The sequence below is a fragment of the Arachis ipaensis genome, chromosome B06 (genome assembly GCF_000816755.2).
Source record: "Arachis ipaensis cultivar K30076 chromosome B06, Araip1.1, whole genome shotgun sequence".
In the NCBI taxonomy this organism is placed as follows: domain Eukaryota; kingdom Viridiplantae; phylum Streptophyta; class Magnoliopsida; order Fabales; family Fabaceae; genus Arachis; species Arachis ipaensis.
The window spans coordinates 109,894,011-109,916,716 of NC_029790.2; the positions used below are offsets into that span (position 1 = coordinate 109,894,011).

A 22,706-nucleotide genomic window follows, 5' to 3' on the forward strand; every position below is an offset into this window, starting at 1 on the left:
TACGTTACGTTATCAATCAGAGTGTTGCGCTTTTCAATTTACGATTCTGTTTTACCCCTTTTTCTTCAAAGGCTCCTAGTTATAAATATTGTTTCCACTACTACGTATATTAAATTTTAAATTTTGAGGTCGTAATGCCTTACCATCTCTGTCTTATAACTTAAGCATAAGACTCTGTATGGTAGGGTATTACATGAATAATGTGCGTGATGTCTAATAATTATGTAAAATACACTTTAAATACTAAATAGATGACTAGTAAGGGTAAAACAGTCTATTTAGTGCTAAAATCCACTTCTGGTCCCACTTTGTGAGTGTTTGGGCTGTGTTTTGATGAGATCCACGTGCTATGAGGCTCCTAGGACATGAAACGTTGGCTAGGGGATCCTCTCTAGGAGTTTGGACGCCATGCTCTGCTCTTGGGCGCTGGACGCTAGGAAGGGGGCAGGAAGCTGGCGTTAGACGCCAGTTTTGGGCCTTCTAATCCGAAGCAAAGTATGGACAATTATATATTGCTGGAAAGATTTGGAAGTAAGCTTTCCATAGCCGTTAAGAGCGCTCCATTTGGACTTTTGTAGCTCAAGAAAAGCTCTTCCAAGTGCAGGTAGGTCAGATCCAGACAGCATCTGCAGTGCTTTCTCTGTCTCTGAATCAGACTTCTGCTCCAGCTCCTCAATTTCGGCCAGAAAATACCTGAAATTGTACAAAAACATAAAAACTCATAGTAGAATCCCAAAATGTGAATTTAACACTAAAACCTATAAAAACTTAATGAAAACTAAATAAAACACACTAAAAACTATATGAAAATGATGCCAAAAAGCGTATAAAATATCCGCTCATCAACTACCTAAATTATTGCTGTGTACTTCCTTTCTCTTCCTCTGCCTTATAATTTTTTGAGTTTTATCAGCTGGAATTATTACAAGGTTTTTTGCTCATGTTATTATAATTTTCGTTGGTTAATTATAAACTCAATAGAATCTTGCATTAGAATTCAAGGGGCCTACTGCGTGAGTAAATTTTCACGGCGCTCCAACAACCCATTTTCATACCGTCTGAACACAAAATCAGATGGGTAAAAAGGTATCACATTATTTACATGATTGAAAGAACATGTTTGGTTATATGTTGTGACGTCATTCTTTCTTTATTTTTGCTCAACAGAAATTAGTCGAGACATGATGCTCACCTTGCTACATCAACAACTTATTTTCCCACTTGAAATTACATAATGAGGATGCTAAGTTGGTTGAGGTTGAGGCTATTGGATTTGATTTCCTGTGGTAGGTACCACTATGGCATGTGAAGCAGAGCATCATGCTCCAACTTGCGAGGGCCTCTGACGTGGAATTAAACACTCTCAGGGTCGACACAGGGGGACATCCGTGTTACTACCGAACTGATCGGTAGTGTATTCGGCATACCTTCTAGAGGTTAGTAGAAGTTATGTAAGATTGAATAATTACTGTGCGTGTTTTTTGGTTTGCCTTTGTTGACACTAATTGATTGTTGTACAATGTTTCGTTAATGTAGGGGACCCAATCCCAGAATTGCAGAAGAAAAATGCATCCCATCTGGCACTTAAGAGACAATTCCAGAAGAAAACAACAACACAACTGCGGGACTTTGTCTTTGCCTGTCCAATGGAGACCGAGCAACAAAGGATGGCTTTTAGATGATACTTTAACCTCGTGGTTTTGAAGATGTTTCTTTGCCCCACAAGCCAGCAGACTATTTTCCCATGGCACCTCCCTCTGATTTTGGATGTCTCGAACCCAAGAAGATTCCACTGGTCGTATCAGATATTAAAGTGGTTGTGAGTTACAATAAGAAAATTCCAAAACGAGAACCAGAAATATGCGGCGGGTGCATGTTTGTGTTGCTGGTATCGCAAATAATTTACCTAAATTTCTACTACATGCATATTAAGCACCTGAGCCTTGGATTGATAAATAGACCGCTAATGAACTTGATAAGAAGGCCGACCATGTTATTTCACATGTACAATCCCTAATAATTTCATTTTTATAGTCAAATTGAATACAAATGCCATCGGAGGTTCAAGTTGATTTTTGCTAACTTTGTTGTCCCACATTGAACACACAGAGATGCATCATGGACAAGGCAAGGAAGGGGAAAAAAAAAGAAGAAAGCAGCTAGTAGTAAAGTAGAAAACGAAAAAGCAAGGTGTAAAAGGCCGCACAAGGACTCCGAACAAGCACCATCTGCTCGGAGGATGACCAAATCTCAGCATAGAGATATGGATGCGCAGAAGGTGAGCTCGGTTAATTAAAATTACTTGTGTTATTATCATGGATGTTTATTTTAGTAAGTATGCGACTGGTTTGAGTATTTATCAAGCATATGACGATATCTAGGAATATAGCCCCAACTGTGGTTATAAAAATTATTCCTCTCCTCTCAAGCATGATAAAGTGTTTTATATATGTTGTTTTTCATATCCTGCTGTGTCGCTTATATCTCTTAATCCGCTAAATGTATACACGTCAAAAATGCAGGCCTGGTACGAGGAGAAAGTTGCCTATTCGTAGAAGCCGATCTGGAAGTGGCATTAAAAAAGCACTTCCAAGAGAGAGTGTCCCAAAAAGCAAGGGGACACCTTTTGTAGTCCCGGACTCTGATGATGAAGATAACGTGCCGCTTGTTAGAAGGCAACGATTATTCCAACAACAGCCGCCACCATAGGATGTCAATCAAGCAGATCTCGTGGTCACGGACGATCATAAAGGTGCTCAAGAAGAACACCCTGACCACAAGGAAGCATCTCCATATATGCCGTCTGTGACACTTGTCCAGCTTACTGAGTACGATTTTGACAGGTAAGTTGTTTGTGGCTTACTTTGCTATTTCTTTTTCCTCTTTATTTTTTCCCCGTGTTGTGATTAGCAGTCATGGTAAGCGTAACTGGTCGTTTTAGCTAACGTCATATTGCATTCGTTTGCAGCAAATTTGACATCTCCATCGTACATTGTCCTGAATTTGAACAAGTGCTGGATAATGTTGAACAAAGGCGGCAAACAAAGGCCATAAGCATGCAGCCCCTGCAAACGGTGATGCCAAACAAGTCATGCTACCATACACTGAGTCTAGGGAGATGATAAACCACTATTTTATGGTTTATCTTGTGTTTAATTGAGTGGTTTCATCAAGTCTTCACCCACTTATTCATACTAATTGCATGATTCTACATTTTCCTTCCTAGTATTGTTCTATGGTTGAAAACTTGCTTCCTAGATATCTTTAGTTAGTATATTTTAATTCTCCTTTATACCATTCGATGCCGTGATCCGGGTGTTAAGTGTTTTAGGCTTTATAGGGCAGGAATGGCTTAGAGAATGGAGAGGAAGCTTGCAAAAATGGAAGGAACACAAGAAACAAAGATGATGACCAGCGAACACCGACGCGCACGCATGGCTCACGCGAGCATGCGGAATGGAGAAAATTGCAGCGACGCGTGCGCATGCCTGCGCGTACGCATGGATTGGAGTCTGCACAAATGACGCGAACGCGTGGACGACGCGTACGCGTGACAAGAAAAATCGCTGAATGACGCGCACGCGTGGACGACGCGTACGCGTGACCTACGCGATCTGTAGAATTAACAGAAAACGCTGGGGGCAATTTCGGGCCGCATTTTGACCTAGTTTTCGGCCCATAAACACAGAATAAAGCCAGGGAACATGCACAGACCTTAAGCAACAACTTTAGACACATTGATACATTCTCATTAGGATAGTTTTAGGTTTTTAGATCTGAATTTAGAGAGGATTACTCTTCCTCTAGGTTCTCTTTACATTCCCAGTTTATTGCTTTTGCTTTTGGATATTGAAGAGTCATTACCTCCATTGAAGATATTATTCTAGTTTGTTTCCCTACTTACTCTTTTATTTATTCCATATTCTTAATTCTTGTTTAAGGTGGTAATTGGATTATTTTCATGGATTGTTAGTGAAAATGATTACTTTATTTTTAATTAATTTTCAAGGCTTTATTTTATTCAATTTATTATGTCTTCTTTTTATATTTCGACGAGCATTATATTCATGTCAATGGAGTAGACTCCATACTTGATATGGGGGTTGATTAAAAGGAGACACTTGAGTTGGAAGGCTTAAGTGATGGTTAAAATTAGAAGTTGTTGGCCAGTTCTGTATTTACTAACGCTAGACCTTCCCAAGGGAGAGGACTAGGATTTGCGAATAAGAGTTAGCTCAATCACTTGACTTTTCTTTATTTAGTAAGGGTTAACTAAGTGAAAACAACAACCTTTTTAATACTACACTTAAGAGACCCCAACAAGGATAGAACTTCCAATTAATCATTCCCCCAGTCAAGGATTTTTATCTAGAATATTAATAATCATTCTTAGTTTTTATTGCTTTAATTTACAATTATTTAATTACTCGTTATCCAAACTTAAACTCTCTTGGAAATTCCTAATTAATAAAATAGCATCCTTTCTTGCAACTCGTTGGGAGACGACCTGGGACTCATACTCCCAGTATTTTTATTCTAAATTTTTGTGACACTCTTCTAAATTGGTGAGGCAGATTTTAGCTGGTTAAGAGCTATACTCGCAATGTTGTTATATTATATTATAATCTCTTAATTGGCCTAACTTCTGCCACGCACCAGGAGACCTAAGTTTTCACTCGGTTTAACTCAGGTTGAAAAGACTCCAACCCCGTCCCCGATCCATTCAATTCATCCAAGGCTTAGAAATATAAAGAAGGGGGAGACTAAGGAGAAACAAATTAGAGCATGGATACTTAACTCGTCCTTGAACAAAGAGCAACATTTGGTATCCTATGAAGGTCGAGAACATCTGGTATTACAAAGGAAGGACTTATGTACCTTGAAAGCCCGCAGTTGGGTCAACAGCACGGTAAGTATCTGAACTTAATCATGTGTTTTAATTCCCTACCTTTCTATCGATATTTAGTTTATACTTGCTCAATATATTGTGCAGGTCATTCAATGGATGTGCTACTCCTTCAACAACATCGAATCATCTAGATTCAAGCGAGATTTCTATTGCGTTTGTTCAGGGATATTGGTAATTACACTCTACTAATTATAATATGTGTCAGATTTTGTAAGGATTCTTACTAGTTGTGGGTTTGCAGGAATCAGTCACATGAAATGATAATCTGGCATCATTCATTGACAGTGCAAGTCCAATGTATGTGGAGCTTGGTCCAAGCTTTGGTGAGGATAATAGGTTTTTTGACAAAGTCGAAGCTGCAAAGAGAAAATGGGTCAGTTGTAATCTTTTTTAAATACTCTGCACTTACGATATATTAGACAACTCGTAAAATTTTGAACATCCTTGGTTTGTTTTTCCTGGTTATGTTGCATGAGTTGCATGTGATTATTTTGTTACCAAAAGTAGCACCACTCTCTCTTATTATATTCAAAATAAACTTGTAAAGATCTCCCTTCATGCTGTATGTGTTATTTAACATGGACAAGGATGGTCCGTTTGGCTCTTAGAGACTACTGTTTTGTTTTACAATATTTATATCCTGTTTGAATCAGGTCCTGGTTTATGCGTTTCCATTTTTTAGGTAAAAATATTTGCATATGTTGCCTAAAGTGGGATTCGGAATCCAATATTTATTCCATATTTAATTTGAAACGGATGGTTATTATTTCATACTATTAATATGGTTGTTTTTATCTGCATATTTTACTCTTCAGGTGTGCCATGTTATTGCGTTGATTGAATCTACTCTTCTTTGCTATTGGATACGTTTATAATGGATTGGGTGGGTCTCCTAGGCCTAGTAAATAGTTGCTTTAGGCATCCTATGTCTTCAGGAACAGTAATTTTTTTTAAGAATTATGTCGTGACTGTCATCTGATTTGAGGATGTTTTGGTTCTTTCATGGTCGAGGGAGTTGACTTGTTTTTTTAAGAGACATATTCAATCTTGTGTACTCTTTGCTGCAGTGGTTAATTCCTAATTGTTGGAGGGGCCATTGGTGGGTATATGCATTTGAGGTGAATGCGAATCGCCTAGTGATAATCGACAGTTTGCATTCTGTACCACAAGATGATGAACGGGATAATCTCGATGCATATGTGGTAAGCTAATATATTCCTTTTATCCGATATACAGTTATAATATCTAATTCTATAGCATGTTGTTCGACTATTTCGTTCCTTGATTTCCAGGGAAGACTGTTTGAGGACATGGCGAGAATTGTAATTCCTGCATTCGTCTGGACTACAGATGGCCCATCTTGTTCTTACGCCAGGGTTCCAAATTAACCGAACAAGTGAGATGAAATTACAACTCAGCTTTTGAGGCTTTTTATTTTTCTTTCCGTCATGGGGCATACCCTATTAAAATTTCTTGTCATCCTGATTGCATAAGTGTGTTATTTGCCTGTAGTTTTTATTGTGGCATCTACGTTATTAAGTTCATGGAAAGTTGGGCTGAAGACTGTGCTCTTGATGAATGGGACGAGGTGACTACAATAAACTTTTGGGCATATATCACGCGTCAATTTGAACATATATCACTGTAACAGTTCTTACTCCTAACTCGCCTGGCAAATCTATTTACAGGATTCACTCAGATCATAAAGGATGGAGTTGATGCTAGACATTGTCTGTGGGCCACATAATGCATTGGTTGACTAGGTTCTTGCATTATTGAAGGACAAGGTTGAACTTGTACGGCGCAATCAACTACGGAACAAGAGAAAGGAAGTTAGATCACCATTCACTGCACCTAACATGAGGACATTGATAGAACGTGCGGAAGGATTACCAAAGGGGAGGATAATCAAAGGGAGGAAGAAGTAGCATACTTAGGTTTAACTGCTGTGAATTTAATTATCATATGATATTTACCTTACTTTCTGCTTAGATTCTTGGGGATTTATTTCTGATACATTTCAAGGACTTATTTCTAGTAGATTATTTTTTTAAATAAACTTCTGTGAATCTGTTGGTGTAAAGTTGTTCAAGCATGACACACTTACGAGTGTGACAAACTGACCATCCATTTTGTTTAGGAAAAGTAACCATCTAGATTCTTATTGAACCGAACATCCGGTTTGTTATGTCTTATCACAGGTATGTCTCTTTTGTATTTCAGATTTGACTTCAATATGTTAAGTTATGACATCATGATCACTGGTGTTGACACAAGATCCAGTGATTCTTTTGGAATGCATGCTACAGATAGTATATGTTGAAATACACAATGAATAACCATCCACAAATACTAAGAACTAAACATCCAAAATCATACAATAACGAACATCCAATGTAACTCGGTAAAAATAACAACGTAATTACCTTTTAAAACGACCAACTGCGTACCAAATGACCATGTAAAATAACATTGTGAAACTGTGATAGTCAGATAAAACATAACCAGCAATCATTATACATAAGTAAGCACCCAACAATAACCATCCATGTTCATAGTAAAGCGAACATCCGATCACGTACTGAAATGAACATCCCAAGTATGCGAAAAAAAAGAACCATGTAGTCACTATCTAAAATGAACAACTACGTACCGAGTGACTATATAGTATAGCATGAATCAATTTAGTACAAATTTAATAACCTAACTCGTAAGTTAAAGAATAAACATCATCTATAATCATTATGCATTCAGTTAATTGAAATTAATAAAGTAAAGTGGTTCATTATGGCCAAAGAAAAATGGTTCATGGAAATTAATAAGTATAGACTCTTGCAACAGCTACCTACAAACCTTAAAACTATTTATTTATAACATAAGACTACCCTCTTCATCTAATCTTGATAATAAATGGATACCAATCTGAACCCTATAAACATGGAGATTAAAAATAAACACAAGCACACCCATGTCCAACTTATTCTAACTTTTGTTGAAAGAGCTTAACAAAGACATGAAACCACCAACTTGTTGGGGATCATTCCGACCGACAACAGCACCGAAGTTTACATCTTGAGATGCCTCCGGACGAACCACCTGCTAAACACAACCGAAAATGACAACAATTAACTTCTTGCATAGTACTATACCAAATAAACATGCAAGGTCGAGATTGATACAAACATGTACTGGGGAGGCATTCTTGTTTTTCCTCCGAGCAGATTTCTTGAAGGACTTCTCCAGGGCAGCGCCGAGCCTCTTACTCTTTGGCCGGCCCTTTGTTGTGACCTTTAATCGGCCTTGGATGTCGACTACACCGACAATGTTCAAACTCTGTGAGCCAATGCTGGTGTGGGTCTCCGCCACGCTTTCAGACCTCTTCTTGGCACGGTGCGTAGCCAGCTTGGCCCTTGTTTCTTCCAGAGCAGCATGCAGTAATGCTGTTTCGTCGTCGTCACCAACAAACTCTTGAGCAACATTGTAGAAGTGTGCATATAATCCCCTGAATGCAACATGACTCTCATCCGACTGACTGACATCGTGACTACTCTTGACATACGTATGCTTGCGCTTTATGTTCTTGCTCCATCAAGGGAGAACATAACAGGTAGGTACTTTATACACTTTATACGAATGAAAAACTGCAAGACAGTAACAGTACAACACACTTGAACTCTCAAAAAGATTGCACTCACAACGAACCTCCTGTGTGGAACGGTCAAAGTGGACATCGTATGGAACACAGAGAATAGTATCATTGACTAATTTCTTCTCTTCCACCTTCACGCATATCGATGGGCCCTCTTCAGCAACTACAGAGACTCTGCAATCAGCCTTCTTCACGAACTCAGTTTGAACATCCGTGAAAATTATTAATATACATAGTATGAAAATAACTGAAATAATAATTAAGGATATGTTTTTTTTTTCATGAAAAGATTTGGGTGTGAGTCTTATATATTATAAATATGGGTAAAAATATTTGCTCGTTCTTAATTAGGTTGGTATTAAATGTTTTTGTTTAATAATTTAAGTTTGAAAATGGTCTTTTAGAGTAATGTGTCATAGAAGAGAGTCCCATGTGAGCGTTACGCATGTGAGATGAATAATGTAAATCAAATATTTAAGAGTATAATATTTTATTGTGTTTATGAAAAACAAAAATAAAATAAATGAATAATGATATTCATAGTTATCTTGTTGCGAGGCTGGTTTTTTGCTTTATTCGATTAAGACATCAAAAACCAATTTTTTTTCCAATTTTTTGTGCTAATTTTTTCCTCTCTTATTTTATTTCCTTTTATTTTTCCATCTTCGATCTAAACAAAGTTTTAATTCAATTTGTCAACATTTGTCATAGTTATAAAATATTTTGGTGTGTTGTAGATATTGTAACTGTAACGGAAAAAATTATTAAAGTTGTTAATATCATTATTTTTATTCATGATGGTTATTAATAAAACAATTATTTACTAGTAATGTTGTTTTATTTATCATTTATGTTTGTTACTGTTATTATTATTATTATTATGTTTGGAATGAGTTTTGAAGTGGGTTATAAAATGCCCTCCTTATGTGTTTTACAAATTAGTGTTAGCTGAGAAGGAAGATATTAATGGTGTCAGTTGTTTCTTGTTCCATTGTTCTGTGAAAACAATTTCTCTTGTATGCTTAAGTGGTGATGAGTACCGATGGTGGTCGTTTTTCATTCTACGCCGTGCGAAGGGGTCGTGTTCCTGGCATGTATCGCTCATGGCAAGTGTGAGCAACAAGTCAATGGTTACCGAAACAGCGAACACCGTGGGTTCCATAATTTGGTTGAGGTTGTGGCTTGGTTGCGCAGCGCGGCAACTCCTCCCGCCCGTCAGCCAACACCACCTATTCAAACGGGGAGAATAAGACCTTCGAGGTTGTTAGAGGGGGCCTTCTGTTCAATCTCTTCATCCCAGCAAGTATCTTCCGAAGTAGTTCCATCGAATAGCCAGGAATGTGGTGGTGGCAGCAACCCTGATGAACAGGGAGGTGAGATGCAAAAACTTTACTTTTAAAGCTTTTATCAAAGTTTTCATTTAGCAAGCTTTTAATGCAGAGTGAGTGTGATGTTGTTGACGTGCAGTGGTGGAGCTAGTAAGTGAGAGGGCGTTCATGCATGTAGAACGCATGGAGCTAATGTTGCTGAGAGCGTGTTCGTTCTTTCAAATTGGTCCCCAATTTTGTTCCTCGAGAAATCAACTCGAAGGATGATAATGTGCTTTTTGGTTTCATGGTGGTTCTCCCCCACAATGGCAGAGGACTAGATCTTCCATTGTGCTACGAAGAACGCTTTACTCATCAAGAAGTTTCATTTAAAATGTTGGATAAGATTCTTTCTGCCACCGGTTATACTATTCGTGATTACAACCATCGCATTGTTGTACGTGTCACGATGCAGTTGAATCAGGACAAGAAGGAAGAAATTGACCAATTGAATGAGAAAATTCGTAAACTGGAGCTTGAAAATGAGTAACTTAGGAGACAAGTTGAAATGTTTGGGGAAATGTTAGACGAATAGGTTGCCCATAATGCTGTTCCTGTATGTGGTTCTTTTTTAAAGTTTCCTTTTGTTTTGATAAGATGATGCAGTTGCAGGTATCAGGTTGTAAGGGATGATCTTGCTGGTGTTTTGGTTGGGCTTTTGGTAACAAAGATACTTAATCTGGATCCTAATGAAATACAGTTTGCCGTTGGGTTCCCTCTAGGTTTAATGAAGTAATTGTTAACTTTTATTTATCTGGGATTAACTGGTTGAAGTGGGTATTCTGTGTTAGAAAGAAATATGTTAGTTTGTTAACCTTAACTCGATGAATATTCATGGGTGTATTGAAGACGATCCTCGGGTCCAAGAGGGGGTTTGAAAATTTATATCTTCGAAAACTAGTTTTCCAGAAAAAAGAGATACAAGGAATGCAAGTAGGGAGCTAATATTATCCAATAAATTCATAGAATAATAAGCTAATGCAATTAAGAGCTTATGTTTATAAATTGTATGTTGACATCTCTTTCTTCAAATTTGTTGTAGTAACATGTTGAGATAAATTACTAATGCTATGATTAATAACTAAAAGCAAGAATTAATTGGTGCAACAAAATTATTACTGGCAATTTTTCTAATTATCGTTTAAAGATATAATTGTTATGAAAATAATTTTTTATTTGAAAATCATTTATGAAATTTTTTATAATAAAATTTAAAGGATCAACAAACCTAAATAAACTAATGAGTCATCAATCCTTTTTTTCCTTTTAAATTGCTTTGCATGGAGTAAAATATTTTTATCTAATTTTTAAATTATTAATTATGTAAAAGAATATTGTATTTAAAATTTTCGTACATGAATATTCACTGTTAAATTTAATCTTTTTTTTTACATGGATTTGTATGGATTTCTATTGCATCATTCTATTTTTATACATTTGAGTACATGAATATTTACATGTAAATTTAATTTAATATTTTCTTTTTAAACTTCTTTGTATTGGATAATATAATTTTTTTGAAGTTTTTAAATTATTAATATTGTAGACGAGTATTGTATTTGAAATTTCAGTTAAATGTATTTTTTAATAACTTTTTTCGATGAATTTATTTAAGTTATACCACAAAAAATTAAATAGTTAAGACTCATATTTAAAATACAATACTCTTCTACAATGATAATGGAATTTATTCAAACATATTTATTCTTAAGAGAAGATGTGATAGGAGTTATTCGTTATTAGTTCATACAGTCTTTACAAAAGAAAGCTTTTGAAAATTAACTTTGGGTGACGCTGGCGTGTATCATATATGCAGCTCTTAAGCAAAGGTGAGTAGTCCTTTCATCTGTCATGTCGCCGTTACCCTAAGGTCTACAACTGTGCACATGGGGAAACGCATAGCAGGTGAGGGTAAAAGGGTCATTTCAGTTTTCTTGCTTCTTCTATAAGCCTCATTGGTGGTTTCATGAATAATTAAATATATTTCTTTTGTTTAGACATGTGATACAAACTTTTTTTAAATGGAATAATAATATAATTGTGTTTGTTCAGCTGGGCCTAGCTCACTAATGGGCCATGATATTATATGAGCCCATTTCAAGGTTTCATATAACACATGTGAAACTATTCATAACCATAGTCCGTGCAAATTTGAGCAATAGAGACATGTGCTACTGTGCAAGAGATACTTGGAAAAATGAAGGATCAAGTTGATGCACAGAAGGAGAAAAATAACAATGTCTCTCTCGCTTGGTGAGTAAAGCAATCCCAGTGACACCTTTGTGATTCTTGTTGTGTGTTGTGTGTTATCTTTCTCCTGACAAGTCAAAACATGGTTGTGTTTCGAGCAGTGAAGTCGCTAAAGGGACGGATGGTGGTGACGGAACCATCGACGATGACCATAACGTTAGGTTCATCCGGATGTTTCAGGAGGTTAGTTTTTTGCAGAACATGTTGTGGCCATTTTGTATGAAGTGTATAGTTGTTACTAAGTTTAGCTTACGTAGAAGTATGTGGTTGTATGGATATTGTAGATAATAAACCAAAATGAAATTACCAGGGAGGTCATGAAAACCCTGAATGGCCACATTAGGACTATCCCCGGGATGCTGGTGGATCATGGGAAGATTCTCCAGTCTCTGATGCTTGCTGTTGGTCCACTTGCCGACCTGAAGAAGGAAGCCGTGCAAGGCAATGACGGATGGTCGAATGTAGGAAGACGCGAGCTGTAACACCCCAATACTAGTTACAAATAGAAAGATACAGAGTTTTAGAATTTAAAACAGCTTATACAACCTATCTCTCAAATAAGCCTCTAAGGCCATAAAGATAAATATACAAAAGGTGAGAGATTACTATGACGAAAGTAAAACAGAAATAAGCAAGGAACGAACCATACTCCGCTCTGTCACCATATCCGCAATCTCACCGGAGTAGATTACAACCTACATCTGAAAAATAACAACAAAGTATGGAATGAGAACCGGAGGTTCTCAGTATGGTAACAGTGCCCAATGATGTAAGATGTAAGGCCCCGGGACGCCGAAGGCAATCCTAGAACTTCACATCGCATACCGGTATTCAAGCTTAGAACAAAATAAATAAATACATAAAGAACTTAAACCATAAACCGGGTTATCTAAACTTATGAGAATCCTAACTAGTACTAATCACACCACTGTGTCCCACGGCCTTCGCTAACCTAACCTCCGTGCGATCCCATCGCCACTGCCTACCTAACCTCCTCAGCCCCAGACAATCACAATTAATGCAAGCAAGTAATACATAGGTAATAATCATATATAGCAAGTAATTCAAGAAGCAAGTAGGCATATTATACAAGTAAGCAAACCCAAGTAGTCAAAGCAAGCAAGCATATAAGAGATGCATATGATGAATGCCTATCCTATTGGCTCGTGATATCACTTGTCAGTCTATGGATGCCAACCCGACACATCCTTTCGGATGTCGCCTTTCTGCCACTTCCGAGGATATAGCGCCTAGCCCGCTCGAGGATATAGTGCCTGGCTCCCTATCGTTCCGAGGATATAGTGCCTGGCACACTCTTGTGGCAGAGAAGGAAAACAACAACACATATAACTCATCACAAATCATTCCAAGGATATAGTGCCTGGCTCACTATCCACATCCATAATTCCATCAACCTCAAATCATCATCCTTTCTCATCTCAAATCACTTCCAATTATCAACTCTCAACATTCCAAGGATATAGTGCCTGGCACACTCTCTTTCAATCATTATCATTCCAAGGATAGTGCTTGGCACACTCTCAACATTCATCAAGATCCTCATCCCATCTTGAGTTCTCAACTCTTCACAACCATCATCAATTCATGATTTCTATTCCAAGCTCATTAGTCCATCAGTTTCTCAACTCGTTGTCAGTAATTATCAGGTTCACTATTCTTCCTTCTCTCTCAACCAAACTCATCCTCAATATACCAGAAACCTAAACCTCCGTTTGCTACTTTTCAAAGAAAAACCCAAATCAACTCTCTAGGACCTTTCCCATATTCTCATACTTAAAATTAAGCCCAAAAGCCTTAAAATGGTGTTATAGAAGCTTACAACCTTGTTGGGAAGGTGGAAGAATTGAAAACAAAGTTTAAAATTATGAAATACGGCGTGTGCGTCCGCACAGGGGTGTGTGTGCGCACACCCAGGAAGATTTTGAAAGTGTGTGTACGCACAGGTACAAAAATTCATAAAGTCTGTTCACTCGCACAAGCTGTGCGAGCGCCCCTAACAGACGTCTGATAAACCACTATTTTATGATTCATCTTGTGCTCAATTGAGTGTTTTTACCAATTCTTCACCCACTTATTCATATAATTTGCTTGGTTTTACAATTCCTTCCTTATTATGTGATACATATGAAAACATGTTTCCTAAGCCTTAAAAATGTTAATTTTAATTATCTTTTATTACCATTCGATGCTGTGATCTGTGTGTTAAGTATTTTCAGGCTTTATATGGTAGGAATGGCTTAGAGGACAGAAAGGAAACATGCAAAAATGGAAGGAACGCACAAAATGGAGTTTTAAAGAAAATGGCAGCGACGCGCACGCATGGACGACGCGGACGCGTACGCATGACAAGGAAAATCTCCATATGACGCGCACGCATGACCTACGCATACGCGTGACTGACGCCACGTGCAGAAAGTTGCAGAAGTTGCCCCTAGCGATTTTTGGGCTCCTTTTCAGCCCAAATCCAAGCCCAGAAACACAGAATAGAGGCTGGAGAATGAGGGAATCAAATCATTCATTAATCATTTAGACAATTGGGAGTTTTAGATGTAGTTTTTCTAGAGAGAGAGGCTCTCTCCTCTCTCTTAGATTTTAGGATTAGGATTTCTTCATTTTCTCAATTCCAGGTTCAATGTTCCTTAAATTTAATTTCTCTTCTATTTTTAATTATTCTATTACTTTAGTTTGTTTATTTTCCCCAAATTGGTTTATGGATTCCTATGTTTAATTTGATTTTCTATTTAATACAATTCGAGATATTTCAGATTTATGGTTTCTTTCTTCTATTTATGATATAAATAATTTGGATTTTTCCCCTTTTGGCTTTGGTTAAGTAATTGGTGACACTTGAGTTGTCAAACTCAGCTGTTGATTGAAGATTAGAAATTACTGATTGATTTGGATCCCTCTAAAGCTAGTCTTTCCATAGGAGTTTACTAGGACTTGAGGAATCAAATTGATTAGTCCACTTGACTTTCCTTTATTTAGTAAGGGTTAACTAAGTGGGAGCAATAACAACTCTCATCACACCAGATAAGGATCACTAGGATGGGATTTTCAGTTCTCATACCTTGCCAAGAGTTTTTCTAGTTATTAATTTACTTCCCTGCCAATTTATTTCCTTGTTCCCTATTTCAAAAACCCCAAAAAGATACAATTTCATAACCAATAATAAATCATACTTCCCTGCAATTCCTTGAGAGACAACCCGAGGTTTGAATACTTCGGTTATAAATTTTATTAGGGGTTTGTTACTTGTGACAACCAAAACTTTTGTACGAAAGGATTCTCTGTTAGTTTAGAAGCTATACTTACAACGAGAACCTATTTGTGAAATTCTTTACCGATAGAAAATCCGACCGTCAACGTCCCTTCCCGACTTGTGCGTGCGCACAGGGCTGTGCGTCCGCACAGGTCATAATTCTTCATTGATGTGCGCGTGCACAACCTATGCTAGCGCTGCTACCAGAGCCCTTTCCCCTGCCTGTGCGTATGCACAGGTTTGTGTGTCCGCACAGAATAAAATTCTCGCAAGGTTGTGCGTGCGCACATATCAGAAATCCTGAAATTCTGCAACTTTGCAGAATTTCAGATTTTTAACACCAAATTTGAATGATCATAACTTCCTCTACAAAATTCCAAATTTTACAAACTTCATATCAATTTAAAGGGTTTTCAAAGATCTTTAATTCTAGAAAGTTTCATCAGATTTTGAAAATCGAGGCAAAAGTTATGATCAGACAAAGTTCATCAAAAACCAACTTTTACCCAAAATCTCAAAAACTCAACTTTTAACCAAACCTCAATCCAATACCAATTCAATCACATATCAACCATACCAAAACAGCCCAAAATTCATACAAACACTACCTCAACCATTTTCTCACTCACACAACCTCCTAAACCATTCAACAATTCTAAATCCAACCTAATTCATATTTTCCAAGTTTCCATTAACCTTATTAACATCAACATGACTTCTCACCACTTTCATCATTATTCAACTATACCACATCCAACATTTAATATCTCAAATTATCAACCCCTTCAACAGTCATCAATCCAAACATCAAATATAAAACACTATAATCAATCTTCCACCAACACCTTCACCAATCATCATCCTTTCACTATCAGTCTTCATCAACAACCTCATTCATGCTTTGTACCAATAATTAACAATATACATTCATTAAAATTTCAATATACCTCATACCTCAATGTCATTATTTAACAACATTTACAAAATCAATTCATCAAGCATCATCAACCAACCAACATCAACAAACACTAAAACTCAATCTAACATCACACATATATACCAAAATCAAAACCTAAGATACACAAAACAACTAAACGCAAGGGTTTAGCAGAACCTTACCTTATCCAATGTGAGTAGGGGTAAAATCCAACAATTACTCGCTACTAGAGATCACCTAAACAAGCAAAACCACAAAATCTACTCAAAACTCATAACCAAAATTGCGCAGAAATTAGGGCAGAGAACTGGGGAGAGAGACACAATTTCTTACCAAGTTTGCTTGGATAAAAACGTAGAACTCGGCAAGAGCTTTGCGTGGCCGCAAACGACTCGTCAATCGGAGGTCTGTAGCTCAAGTTATGGCCCCCGAAGGTGGAGGTGAATAGTACCACCACCTCCCCTCTCTCAATCCGCGTGGCTCTCTTCGTGGAGGGTGAGAAATGAGTTCAAAGCTCATTAAATGAGCTTATATATGTTGGACCTTTGGTTCGGTCCAACCCGTTAACGTTTTAGGTCCGCTTGGCCCATTTTGAGCCAAAACCTTTAAGATTAGTGCCCGGTTTTCAATTCAAAAATTGTTTTTCTTCTTTTAAAACAATAAACCAATTTTCCAAAATCTTATTTTTCTAAAAATACAGTACCGGATAGACTTAAACCAGTTCGACCGGTTCGGCTGCCGATTCGCGGCTTTTCTCGGTTTTTCTCAGAAAATATATTTTCTGACTCAGAAAAATTCACTGAAACCAAATTTCACCTTTATATTTTCAAATTAAAATTTCTAAATTTTGAATCCATCCCAGGCACTTAAAATTATTTTTAAAACAGTTTTACGTGAAAACGCAGGTTCTTACACGAGCAAAGGCGTCGGATCCACAAGAGGTGACTGTGGTCAGTAAGAAAGCTGTGGGAGCAAAGCGTGGTGCCATAAAGCTCTCACCTCCGCTGAAGCCAACAACTAGAGGGGACACGGCTCGCCAAAGGAAGACACAAAAGAACGGAAATGGTGACGCCACTGCGTCCGCTAAGCTGAAAGTAAGTGAAGTTATTTTGTTTTGGCAATTTACTTCTAAAAGTATGAACTTAGTTGTTTCATCGTTTACTATTGGTGCAGCGCAAGTTAACATTCGAACACCAGGATTCTGTGTCAACAGAAGATAGTGACGTCTGGCAAACTGAGCATGGGTCGCCGTTCACATATCACACACACCCTGCCTTCCATGTTGCATCTGAGATGCCGCAGGTAATGAGTTTACTGTTTGGGTGTTTAGTAATATTTCTTTCCTTTGTGAAGTTCCCTTGTGTTAGTCCAAATGGAGTTAACTTACATGGAGTTTGTGTAGCTTTGCTTAGGTAGTGTCTCGAATTGGTTTTTGGCCACCAAAGGGAATGCATTTTTAGCGGTCATAGTTTACTATGGACGCTTACATTTTCTTGAAGAATCTGGATGGGTGGTACGTATATATTCGGCTTGGCTTGGTGAATGTGAGTTGTCGCAACAATACACTTGAGCGGTCTTCAGTTATTGGAGCGTGATCATGATTGTTTAATGTTTCTTTTGGTAGGGAGATTCTAGTTGCGGATGAGCACTTACAGGGTGATCGGTGTGCACTGTAGAGCCTGTGATCGGGACACCAAGTTGTTGACGACGTAAATCGTGGTTAACATACGTTCTTGTTATATGTTGGTGTGTGGGAAGCCTTTGTATTACTATTGGATAACCATGTTTCCTTCAACAGGTTATCAACATGGTGGCCTCCATGCTCAGCTTCAACAACATGTATCCTAAGTGGTTCTTGCCATCCACCTTTGCGGTAAAACTATGTTTCCGTGTCAAAAAAAGTGCACTATTCATGAGAAGCTTTAAGTGAATATGTCATTAAAAAAACGCTTAAAAAAAGTGTAAGTTAATAGAGTTGTGACAACATTTTCTTGTCAAGATGAAAGATAGTGATAACATAATTCACGTTTGATAACTGAAATAATAGTTTAATTATTTATGGAATAAGAATAAAAAACCAATAATTTAAGATTCGAAGAAACTATGTTGCGTAGTGATTTTTTATTTCTTATCCATGGTTAATTATATGGTGCTTGTAAATTGGTGTCCAATTATTGTGTAGTTTTTTCTAAGCAAAATTTAATTATTAAAAGTTAATTTATGTTTATAATTTCTAAATTGAATATTAATTTTTCCTTTTTTCTTATGAAAGTAGACACCGTTGCCTAAAAATTATTTGTTAATAGCAATCACCTTTATTCACTCGTAAAATAGTGAGTACAGTACTCTTAGTAAAACCTGAGGCAGTTGATTTTATGTTTGTGTCTCATGTAAAACTGTGTTTCCATGTCCAGCAAATTACGCTAAGTCCTGTCAACCATAGTATTGACACTTTTGAATTTATCCGCACTAATTTCATGGGCTATGTGGATAACTTGCATCCGGTAACAATATATTTTTGCACTTTAATTGACAATGGTCCTCTGCCTTTAGTTTAGTGTTGTCTTAGACAAGTAGATAAACTCGACTTCTCATGTGCTTTGAACAATGTTGGTGTCTCGTAACTTATTTGCTTGATTTGTACAGATATATGTTCCGATGTACAGGGAGCAACACTAGTACCTGATGATTGTGGATCTGGTGTTCCACAGGCTCATTTACCTGGATTTCGCGAAGAATTCATCGAAATATGAGGTCAGGATTGCTCAGATGAAATATGTGGTAAGTACACACCGCATGACCTTTACCAACTCCTCATGCATTTCATGCATTAATAAATGACTTCCACCTTAGTTGTAGGTCATATTTTGCTCTGCTTTTTTGTGATCCTCATTTACTTAGTTTCAATCTTCAATTTAGTAAGCCAATGTATAGGGAGCAAATACTATGATTTGGAGTTATAGTTTTATAATAATATATAGAACTAAGAACTTAATATGTAGTAATGGGCAGGTGCTAAACCAAAGTTACTTACAAGGACAAATATATTAAGTATACAATTTCAAAATTATGGACAATGTATTTTAGAAAAGAAAGAGAAGCCTCTTGTACTAGCAACGTTGAATTGATTTATAGTTTCACTTTTCATCCAAAAATTCAAAGGTAACAATCATAAAGCCAAAAACCATAAAAAAGAAAGTCCAACTAAATTGTCTACTGCTATGAATCTCTACTCCAGTCTTTAAGCTCCTGGGAAATTAGAACAGCTAAATAAAAGCCAGGTTCATCTACAAATTCAGCCAAATCAAAAGAATGAGCATCTGCAACAATTTGTAAACTTGTCCTATCAGGTAGGTCTGAAACTACAACTTCCGGATACTGCTTTCATTGCTGTTCTAACACTAGTCTCCCTTGCGGATGACTAATAATCACCTGTCCACCTACAGGTCAGATCCAAAATTACAGAAAGAATAAGAAGTATCCAGAGCTCTGACCTAAGTTTCAGAAAAGGGAACAACAATTGAACTAAAATATATGTGCAATAAGAAAATCTATCACGTTTGCTACTATGTTTGGTGCACTGTTCTAATACACTTGAAATTTTTAGCTTCTATACCAAAGTAGTACCTAAGGAGTATTAGAAATTTGACATTTTTAATCTATCTTCTTATTCAAACTTCAGTTCAGGCAAATTAAGAGCTAGGCTTTGGTAATAGGTGTAGAAATCTTGGAATGCAAATAGCATTCTCTCTAGAGAAATTTCATTTAATGGGGAAAAACATTATTCAAAGCTTGATGAAAGATAAGATGTGTGAAGAAGTGTAAATGTTACAATTAAAATTGCAAAACATTTTAATTTCTACCTCATAATACATCATTAATAACCAAACTATATCCACACTATCATCCTTCTTTTAACCAATTTTGGCACTATCAAACTTTTCGTCATCCAGATAAATGAATTCTTTTGAATGATTTTTAAGAAATGTGTGTAAAACATGGTGCATAAAAATCAAGTCCATTTTCAAACACACAATTTGTAGAGAAATGCAAAGTAACAAGGAAAAGAACAAACTTCAACCACAAGAGAAAAACTTACCAGGTGAACATTTCTTAGCCAAAGACCCCAAAATCTCATCAAGTTTAAAGGGCAAAGCAGGAAGAAAATAGAGAAAAACAACATCAAGAGGAGTCTATTTCTCTGGAACATACACAATCTCTCCTTGCCAACACTTAACCTTATCATATTTCTCTTTAATAAGAGCCAATATCAGAAGTGAATCATGCACCACAAAAAGAAACTTACACAAACCCACCAATGTATCCACAAACTCTTCAGACCCAGTTGAGACTAAGACCTTTGAACCCTCTTCAACATTCCCAACGGATACAATACGTCAATGCTTCTCTTGAATTCTACATTAGAATTTGACTCAACAAAATCAAGTATAGACCAGTCCTTTTCAACAACTTCTTCAATGTAAACAACAGATGCAGAACCCTCAGGGATTGAAACGTGGGCATCTGTGTCTGACTCAGTGGCTTGCAGCAAAGTTGAAATAGGCTTAATGGGTTTTGATTTTCGGGAATTTGATGAAAATTTGAAAGCACTGCCACAGAGATAAACATGTTGGTGCTTCAATTAAAGGTTTTGGTGGAATTTTCATAGTGGTGGGGTTATGGGGTGGAAGGAACCTACAAAAAAAGAATTCATGGGAAGAAAGAACTGATTTTTACAGGTGGGTTTGCTCTTAAAACCGGATCCTGATGCTCAAATCAATGTCTTGGAAGTAGAGAATAGAGGTTAGAGCTTGGGTTTGAATATTGAGGACTTGCCGAAAGAGGTTTTACTCAAAGAAGACATCAAGACAGGATATAATTCGTGGGAGCTGCTGCAATTTTCATTTATTTAAGAAAAATATCAAATCATTAACAATTTTTTTATATTTATCTTGCATTTAAATTGATTTGATTAATTTTTTATTTTACTTAAAGTATTGTCTCTAGCCTTTTTAATCAAATTACAAGACCAATTTAAATTACTCATTTAATAAAAATTTATAATTTGGTCTTGGATAATTTAAAATTTTTATAACCAAACTTTTTAGAATTATGAAAAAAATTTGGACCATATATTTTTTAAGATAATCACATATTTAAATAAAATGAGATTTAAAAATATCCAAATGTAACAAATGAGAATTGATACATTTGGGTTGGATAACAATTCTATGTAAGTTATAGGGGTGTACATGGCCCGGCATGACCTGAAGATCCTGCCCGAATCCGAATATTTTAAGGGCTAGTTTGGTGTTATTTTATCGGGTCTAGGGTCGGGTATGAGTCTCAAAAATAGACCTGGTCATCGTTTAAGACCGGGTCTGAGTCAAGATGAATCTGGTTTCATCTAACCCATGTGCATTCTAAAGAAATCAAAAAATGTATATATGTTTTAAATTAATTCCAATATTATGTTATATTAATTATAGGCTTATTGTTATATTTTTAATCACACTTGTTGAATTAGAAAATAGATCAAAGAAGCATCAAATTAGAATTTATAAACAAATTCAAATTCAAATATGGATATCCACTATTTTGGAAAAACTACTAAAAGTACCCATGAAGTTTATGAACGTTGACAAAAGTACTTATAAACTAAGAAAATTAACGCTGTACCCATGAAAGATGGATTCTGTATGACAAAAGTATCCAAATCCTAAATTTTTGTTGATTTTTTAATAAAATTCCTAAATTACCCTACACTCAACCTTAACTCACTTTTTCAACCTTTCATAACCCAATCTGCACCAACCCTTACCATGGAGTCCGAAACTACTCCTACAACAAACCAGACCGAAATCAATGGTAGTGGTGGTGGTGGTAGAGGATCGGACCTCAATCGTCACTCATAAGTTTACAATCCACACCCAAACCAAATCAATTAAACACCAAAAAATACTCAACATATAAAAATTTTCAAATCCATTCATCCAATTTCAATTCACTTTAGCAAAACTAGAAGTAGAAATAGCCATCAACCATAAAAAACCAACAAATCCATTCATCAAATTTGAAATTTATTTCAGCAAAAATCAGAAGTAGAAGTAGCCATCAACTGGATCTTCTATAAATCAATCTCAACCTTCATAAAAAATAGAAGCAGATTTAAAAAAATAGAACAGTATCATTTTAGTAGTAACTAAATCAATTTATGAAAAGAAGAAAAATGAAATAAAAATGTTTAAAAAAAAAAGAAATACCTTTTCTTCGCCGGCTGTAACATCGTCAATGGCAGAACCTCCATCCAT

General features: G+C 36.5%; 2 long non-coding RNA genes and 1 pseudogene across 2 annotated transcripts; 2 read left to right on the plus strand and 1 right to left on the minus strand.

Annotated features, from left to right (window-relative positions):
* On the plus strand, positions 1,354–1,676 carry LOC110264109. Its single transcript, XR_002349839.1, has 2 exons — positions 1,354–1,436; positions 1,537–1,676. It is a non-coding gene; the product is annotated as an uncharacterized LOC110264109 (long non-coding RNA).
* Positions 2,035–5,510, plus strand: LOC110264110. Its single transcript, XR_002349840.1, has 3 exons — positions 2,035–2,628; positions 4,769–4,909; positions 4,994–5,510. It is a non-coding gene; the product is annotated as an uncharacterized LOC110264110 (long non-coding RNA).
* Positions 19,477–22,706, minus strand: LOC107647251 (annotated as a pseudogene).